Source organism: Nicotiana tabacum, chromosome 12, assembly GCF_000715075.1.
Source record: "Nicotiana tabacum cultivar K326 chromosome 12, ASM71507v2, whole genome shotgun sequence".
NCBI classification, from domain to species: domain Eukaryota; kingdom Viridiplantae; phylum Streptophyta; class Magnoliopsida; order Solanales; family Solanaceae; genus Nicotiana; species Nicotiana tabacum.
The window spans coordinates 33,450,481-33,459,619 of record NC_134091.1 but is presented as its reverse complement, the minus strand read 5'-3'; the positions used below and the strand labels follow the sequence as shown (position 1 = coordinate 33,459,619).

Sequence of the window (9,139 nt, the reverse complement as noted above, 5' to 3'; positions counted from 1 at the left end):
TATTATATTTCTTTTAAACTGTGACAATTATGTAAAGTTCCCTGCGATTTAAGATATAAAGTGACAACTCAGTTATAAGCTGCCATTAATTAGAAATGTCTAAGCTGTTATGCACCAACAAAATTAAGTGCTTGCACATCAATAGCAATAATTTATTTTTTATTTTTGAAAAAAAAGATACTCCTAATAAAAGAATCTCAGAGATTAAAGACAATGAGACAAGATTACAATAACTGAAAATGACGCCAGGTAGACCTTTTTAAATAATTATTTATCTTTTGACGTTGTTAAAAAATATTTTAAAAAAATAGTCCCATGTCAGTGTTTTAAAACGTGCTCGCCAGTATTTTAAAGCATTAGAAAGTCTGACGATCAATAGAATTTTCAGCACCAAAATTTTGAAGCACAAGAAATTATGACTATCACCGAAATTTTTGATCACAATGTTGAAAAGTTCTAGTAATCCGTCAGATTTTATGCCAAAATCTTGACGATCACCATAACTGTTGCGTACTTTAAAATCTAATATGCTTTAAAGTTCTAATGATCGAGAATAATCCTGCCGAGAAAACCTAAATATTCTAGCATGAAGTTTTTTTCCTAAAACTTTTGTTACTGAGATAAAAAAATCAAATAACATCGATAATATCCTATTTATGTCATTTTCTCCTACAGGAACTTTGTTACGACTTACGATAGAAAAGACAAGTGGGCTTGAAGGTGAATTGGGCCAGCTAAGAAGGCGATTATTGGGTCAGTCAGGAAGAGTAGTATTTTGGGATCTTTACACAAATAGCTGGTCATATTCATTGTTTACATTTTCTACCCATACATATAGATTATATATTGATTATACGCAATTATACACATAAAATACATAAAATTATGCATATATTATACCTCCACCGATTATTTTTAGTTTAAGTGATTGGTTAGGCGACTATTTGGGTTAAGTCAAACGGAACAATTTTGAATCTTGGATATTAGGATGGGCAAAAATTACTTTTAGCCCGCGACCGAAATTATTTATATTCATACCCTCAAAACTTTATAAAATTTATATATTTAACTCTAATACACTCCCCAAAGACTGGTAGTACAAATCATGAGCTTCTAAGATTAGAATTTATAAAGCTGTTGTGAAATAAAATACGGCAAAGGGCCAAATATACCCCTCTACTTTCGAAAATGGTCTAAGAATACCCCTCATTATACTATTGGAGTATTGGGTTATCTATACCCCTATAGTCATACTTTGGGTTCAAATATACTCCTCATTTAAACAAGGGACACGTGTCATCGTCCTGTTGGTCAATTTTAAATATCTCATAATTAATTAAAAAGACTCATTACTCATACCCGAAAAATATATATATATTTGAGAATGACTGCGGGGGTATATTTATGAATGACGCTAGCAGAGTTGACTCTTCTTATTTTAACTGTCATTGATTATTTTTATAAGAAACATTGTGATAATTAATAAAAGAATCCCGTTTCATCAGATATGTCATCTCATTTTAATGTTTCAAGGTTGGAGAAAGACAGCTAGCTGAAGCGTTACTGTTCATTATTATGATTACTAAATATACCATTGAGATAAGTCGTTGAATTAACCAAGGTTCAATTACTCCCTATGTTCACTTTTAATTTTTCACTTTGGAACTTTTCACGCCCCTTAAGAAAAAATAAATAAAATATTATATTTTATAATTATATCCATAATAATGATAATATTTTCAAAAGTTTTGGGAAATGATTTGGAAAATAAGTAATTAATTATAAAGATAAAATATGATTTTTTTGTATAGTGGACAAATAAAAGTGAACATATTTTCAGTATAATGCACAAACGAATTGAAGAAAGCATATATAGCGCCAAAACAAATTTTGAGATAAATTCTCTAAACTACGTGTCATGAATCACGATACAATTTGCCCTTAGAGCCTCTACCGAAAAAATATGACTAATTTATGTTTCAGTGCAACTAAAACTAATATTTATAATATAATTAGCCAAATCATTTAGTTGATATAGGAAATATAAATTTACTTACAAAAGTTACTTACAATATAACTATCGGAGTAAAACAAAGATAAAGATGCATTGACAAACATGTTGTTATTGTTAATTTTTCTTCTCGTACAACAAAAGAAAAAAAAACGAACTGACGGTGTTGGTGTACTTGATTTTCCATTCTTAGAAAGATATGACTCCAGAAGGTACCAAAAGTAAAGGATCAGGCGGAATGGACAATTTACAGAACGTGGGACTTTATTTAATTTTGGGCTTCATATTTTATAATGTAAATATGTAGAAAAATTGGACTAGATAACTTAAGAGGAGCCCCGAAGCTACGACCCATATTAAAAAATTTCGATTTTTCGGTTTAACCGAAAACCGAGCACCGAACGAACATCGAAATTATAGAAAACATAAACCGCAAATCGACCGAATAAGTCGAAAAATCGAAACTGAATAAATCGAAATTTACGATTCGATCGATTTTTATGGCTCGATCGATTTTTTCAGTTCGATCGGTATTATGCCCACCCCTACTTAGAGGGCGCCATAATCTTTGGGATATGGAAAGCATTAATGCAAACTAACTTTTAAGTTATTTTGGCCAAGCGCTTACCAAAGTCTATTATATACACGGTATGCATTATAGAAAATGGTAACAACCTAAGTATGGTATAAAATACGTTCACGTGCCAACATTAATTTAAGGCAAAAGGCTTAATTACTGTTGTAAATCATGTAGTATTTGGTTATGTAGCATGTTATAAATAGTCAACAATAAAAAAACTCAGTAGAGCAGCAAAAATGAAGAAACTTGTCCTATTAATTTTGAACATAATTATGTTTGCGATAGGCAACTGCGATGGCCCTTTGATCCTTCGTCTCTACTACATCAATGGTGGTCAAGGACTTTGGCTTTCTAGTTGGTTGCAAACTGTTGCCTATCCCATAATCCTATCCCTTTAGCCCAGCGGCGTATTCAGGATTTTAACAACATGAGTGCACCATTATCTTTAAGATAAATTTTTGGTTCGATTATATAAAATTTATGGTAATAACAAGTTCACGAGCAAACTATATTAATATTGTATTCACAAAAAATATCATTCACTTTACAATTGTCCTCGATGAGTTTTCATACTTTGAAAACGGTCGATAATAGCATCATTACTTATAGTTTTAAATATCTTACGCTATGTATAACAAACTAAACAATCATTGAGAAAATCATCATCCATCTTATTACGTAGCTCATTTTTGATGTACTTCATTGATGAGAATGCTCTTTCCACGCTTGCGGTAGCAACGGGTATAAGCAAAGTCAACTTCACAAGCAAATAAATAAGTGGCCAAGTAAGATCCAATTTTGTCACTATCATCGCTCTAGCAAAATCCTTAATCCCCTTCAGGTTAAGAAATCTACTATCACACTTTTGAGCATAGACGATGAAACTATCAAGTTGGAAACCGAGTTCTCGAAGTTTGTTACTAGAACTTGGTTCACCATTTTTCGGCTTGGTGAGAAATCTATCCATTTTAATCTTATGGATCGTTCCTACAAAATTAAATATTCACACTTCTATTTAATCTATCTTAATTCAAATAAATTATTAAATTCAAATCAATCATATTAAAGCATGTCAGTCAACAGATGAAGAAGTTAATAGCACAAAAATTAGGCATTTGTAGTTCTGTACATGTATGTTTGGCACTTTAATTGTGTTTGGATTTGAACAAGTTCTTCAATAAAGTTGCAGCGAGAGAATTAAAATACAGAGTAAGGAGAGAGTAGTTAGATACCTGAAGCTGAGAATTTTAAAGGAACGTGGTCGTGAAGAAAAAATATTGCTTTCTTGAAGAATCCATTCACGGAGGCTAGAGCTGTTAGAGAGAGAGTTGAGAGGGAGATAGACTGTGAAGTTTGCTTTTAGAAATTAGGGATTTGATATATTAGTATATATCCAAATTCCTCCTAAAAATATGGGCTATATTTTTAGCCAAAAGGAACTTTAAAAAAAAATTAATATAGAAAAGGAGAGGGAGACAGACTGTGAAGTTTGCTTTTAGGAATAGGGATTTGATATATTAGTATATACCCAAATTCCTCCTAAAAACGTGAACCATATTTTTAACCAAAAGAAACTTTAAAAAAAACTTAATATAGAAAATGTGAAGGGACAGAAGATCGAACCCTTGACCTCGGGGTACAAAGGGGCACCAACTTACCAATGCACCAAGGTAATCAATTGAGCATGGGTGGTCACAAACATATTTATATAGATAATTGCAAAATTGGTGCTGTTTATACATAGCCTAGGGAGGGGAGCATGAGTGCATGTACCCCACCCCCTCCACGTAAATCTGCCTCTGCTTTAGCCGTCTCATATTTTCAACTCCTGACAATTGAGGGACCGTAGGCCAAAATATTCTTTATAACTCGTCAAGAATTCATCGGAGCTGCCAGCGTCGGAATCATCGCCGGTCTTGATGCTTATTTAATATCTTGGGGCCCCGCAAAACTACCCGTTTCAACTTCTACTCTTATTTTTGCAACCTGTCTTGCGTTTACTACACTCTTTTTGTGCTTATAGTTAAGCAAAAATTGACCGTGTATTCAACATTTTCTATTATTTTGCTAATCGCCAGAGTTGCAACTCTGGCTCTCCGACCGAATGGTGACTAACTGGCCGGTGAGTCAGTTGTGGATTATGTTGGAATCGCATCTATGAAGCCTAAATTACCTACTTCTTCTTCACTTCTCATAAGAAAGAAGACCAGTCGACTATGAAGAGGAAAGAGGCAGATGAATTTGGGGATAGGGTCCGAAAAGAGAAAAATGGTCCAAAAGTTGAAGACCCAAGCCCAAATTCTGATTTTTGACAAGGGACACGTGGGAACACCAAAGTTGTAGATTGAAAGCTGATGAGGGACAAGGGACACGCGTGAACACCAAAATATAGATGTAATACATCTCTGGATATGCCTAACGGTATACAAATATTGTACAAAGTTGTACATAGTACATAGCTGTAATTTGTTTGTATTGAATAGCCAATAGGTAGTAGGCAAGTGTAAATATTTTCTTTTTACATCAATAAGATATACAGAAAATTCTCCTAAATTTTGTCTTTCAATCTCTACATGGTATCAGAGCAGTAGCTCTAAATAATCGATCCTTTAGTTTTTTTTTTCCAGTTCATTTTCATCTTCATTCTACTATCTTCAATGAGTTCTACTTCTGAAACAACTGAGGCCACTTCAGCAAGTGTCACCACTTCTGAAAATAATGGATGTGGAATGAAGGACTCAAGTCATCCCTACTTCCTTCACCCCTCAGATTTACCAGGAATGAACCTGGTAAATACAAGCTTTGGTGGTAGATGCATTGGAGAGTGGCACATGTCCATTCTTATTGCTCTTTTTGCCAAAAATAAGGTGGAGGTTCATAGATGGAACCTGCCTTGCACCAAGCTCAGAAATACCTGACTTTAAGTTATGGAGTAGGTGTAATGACATGGTCATATCTTGATTGTTGAACTCCCATTCCAGAGAGATTGGTGAAAGTGTCATCTGCTCCAAAACAGCCAAAGATCTGTGGGATGATTTGGAAGATAGATTTGATCAATCAAATGGTGCAAAAATGTATCATTTACAAAAAGAATTGAGTGATTTGGTTCAGGGGTCAAGTGACGTAGCAGGGTATTTCACTAAGATTATGAGGCTATAGCAAGATACCTTGAATACTCATGTCAAGTGCTCCTGTGAATGTAGCTGTGGAGGAAAGATAAAAATGGCCAAATCACTTCAAGATGAGAGGTTAATTAAGTTTCTCATGGGGTTGAATGACACCTATGCCTCAGTGAATAACAATATCTTGATGTTGTCACCCCTTCCAACTGTGGAACATGCATATTCCTTGTTGATGCAAGATGAGAAGCAAAGGGAAGTTTATATCAACTCTCAATTCCCTGGAGATTCTTCATCCTTCATGGATGCAAATCAAAATCATCCAAGTCAGAAGTTTGGAAACTCTGATTTCAAGGGAAAGAAAAACAATTTGAGCTGCTCTTACCATAAAAAACCTGGGCATTCAATGGACAAATTCTACAGCATCATTGGATTTCCAGCAGACTTCTAGTTCACAAGGTCAAAGAAGTTCCAAGCACATGTTAAGAGCAATGCAACATATTCTGTGAGTGAAGCAGGAGCGCAAAGCATTGTTGATGGAAACAATGGAAATCAACAACTCACACAAGATCAAGTTTCTCAGCTAGTTCAATTTCTTCAACATGTGAAGGGTGGTCAGAGAGTGTCTTCAAGCTCAGATGTTGTTGCAAATATTGCCAATTGTGCAGGTATAGCCTTTAATGGTTCAACTTCTAAATCTTCTCATTTCAAAATCACCTCTTGGATATTGGATTCAGAAGCTTCTGAACATATGTCTTCAGACCCTACAATTCTTTCAACAATCACACTTCTTCCAAAATCTTTAATGGTAAATCTTCCTAATTCATATAGAATAAGAGTAACTCATATTGGAGATGTATCTATTCCCGATAATCTGACTCTTAAAAATGTCCTATATGTGCCTTGTTTCAAATACAATCTACTTTCAGTTCAAAAAATTTGCAAACAATACAATTGTCTTCTAATCTTCTCTGCTAATGCATGCATGATACAAGGCCTTACAGTGAGGATCCCTCAGGGTCTTGGTAAAGAAAAAGTGTAACGACCCGACTTGTCGTCTTATGAATTAGTATCTCGTTTAATGACTTAAGGTCCCAATCAACTTTGTGATATGTATTATGACTTGCGTATGTGGTCGAGTTTGATTTTCGGATTATTCGGGATCAAATTGGAAGAACAATTCTTATTTAAGAAGCTTAAAAAGAAAAGAGTTGACCGGAGAGTTGACTTTTGAGAAAATGACCCTGGAATAGAGTTTTGATGATTCCAATAGCTTCGTATGGTGATTTTGGACTTAGGAGCGTGTCCGAAAAATTATTCGGAAACCCATAGGTAAATTAGACTTGAAATGGTTAAAATAGAAATTTAAGTTTGAAAGTTTAACCGGGGAGTTGACTTTTGATATCGGGACCGGAATCTGATTCTGAAAATTTGAATACCTCCATTATGTCATTTATGACTCGTGTGCAAAATTTGATGTCATTCCGGATTGATTTGATATGTTTCGACATGAGTTTTAGAAGTTGGAAGATTTAGAAATTTATTAGTTCGATTCGTGGTGTGATTCATAGTTTCGACGTTGTTTCATGTAGTTTGAGGCCTCGAGCAGGTCCATGTAATGTTTTAGGACTGATTGGTATAATTGAACGGGATCCCGAGTGGCTCGGTGAGTTTCGGGATGAGTTTTGAGCGAGTCCGGATATTTCGACACTCTAATGTTCTAGAATTTTTGGAAAAGTGCGGATCGCAGAGAAAAAGTGTGGACCGCACAATTTTGAATACGGCCGCACTTCAGAGGAAAAGTGCGGACCGCACAATTTTGTGTGCGGCCGCACTTCAGGGGTTCTGCAAGTTTGATGGTCTGACTTCAGAGGCTTATATCTTTTAATCCACAACGAATTTGGAGATGATTAAAAAACGAAGGTTGTAGCCATTTGAATCTAGTTTCTAAAACGGTGTAGAACGAATCATTCGGATATTTGTACAGAAAGTTATGGGTATTTTACTGAAGCCTGGTAAGCTGTCACAGTGAAGTGCGGCCGCACTCAAACTTGTGCGGCCGCAGAACTTGAAAATGTGCGGCAACACTTGAAAATAGGCGGACCGCACATTAGGAGATTAGACGTGGTACTATATAGATGAGGGTTAGGATAAAAGTTTATTTTTGGACTTTGGAAGCTCGGTTTGTGGCGATTGTTCGTGGGATTTTTAAGAAATTCATCGGGGTAAGTGATTCTAACTCAGATTTGGTTAACATACATGAATATATCATTGTTTTCATCATTTAATCAGTATTTTGAGATAGAAATTTGGGAGAAATTATAGAAATTTCATAAAACAAATTTTTGGGATTTGAATACCGATTCAGAGTCGGATTTGATTGAAATTAGTATGATTGGACTCGTATCAGAATGGGTGCCGGGTTCTGAGAGGCGGGACCTACGTTGACTTTGGTTGACTTTTTAAAATAAAATTTTAAGTTGACGTTTTATTATCCGGAATTATTTTCGATGAATTTTAATAAAGTTATACAATTAATTTGGATAGATTTGAGCTGTCCGTAGGTCAATTCAAGCAAGAAGGCGATTTTGGAATATCGACATAACTTCAAAAATGTAACTATCTTGCCTAACCTTGAGTGGGGGAATTACCCCTTAAGCATTGAGTTGTATGTGCCATTTGTGTAATGTGAAAGCCGTGTACACGAGGGTGACGAGTACGTACATAGTTTATATGTGCAATTATTATTGGTTGAAACTTGTAGACGCCCTTATGTATTAGATTGAAAAATTATTGGAACTTAGTAAATCCTTGAATTGTCATGCCCCCTTCCTTGTTTGTCAAATTTGTATTTTATATGATAATTTAGTGTTATTGTCACTTGAATTTTTATGTGAATTCCGTGTGTGATTGATTTGATAATTTTCTTGGAATTAAATTAATTATGAAATTCTTATTTGCAAATAGTTACTCCCTCCGTTCCAGTTTATGTGAACCTATTTCGTTTTTGGTCCGTTCCAAAAAAAATGACCTCTTTCTAAATTTGGAAATAATTTTCCTTAAAATTATAATTCTACCCTTAATGACAAACTTTTATAACCACACAAATACTTTGGGCCCCTTTTTGAATTGTTTAGGACCACCAATTCCAAAAGTCTTTATTTTTTCTTAAACTCTGTGCCCAGTCAAACATGTTCACATAAATTGGAATGGAGGGAGTATTAAATAAGCTTAAAAAGAGGCATTAATATATTTATCAAAATTTTGGATTAAAGAAGGCGTTGTCCTATGTTGAGTTACTTTTCCATCTCTATTGTTGTTTTGAGGTTATATATACGTTGTGCGGATCCTTGGCTTATTTGTTGAGAAATTTATCGATTTTGCTATATCTTTGGAATTGGTTGTGGTCATTGGACAAATTGTGATATG

General features: G+C 34.6%; 1 pseudogene; it reads left to right on the top strand.

The window, feature by feature from the left end:
• The first annotated feature begins 2,827 nt into the window (after nt 1-2,827).
• Nucleotides 2,828-9,139, top strand: part of LOC142167083 (purine permease 1-like) — a 65,900-nt pseudogene continuing 59,588 nt past the window's right edge.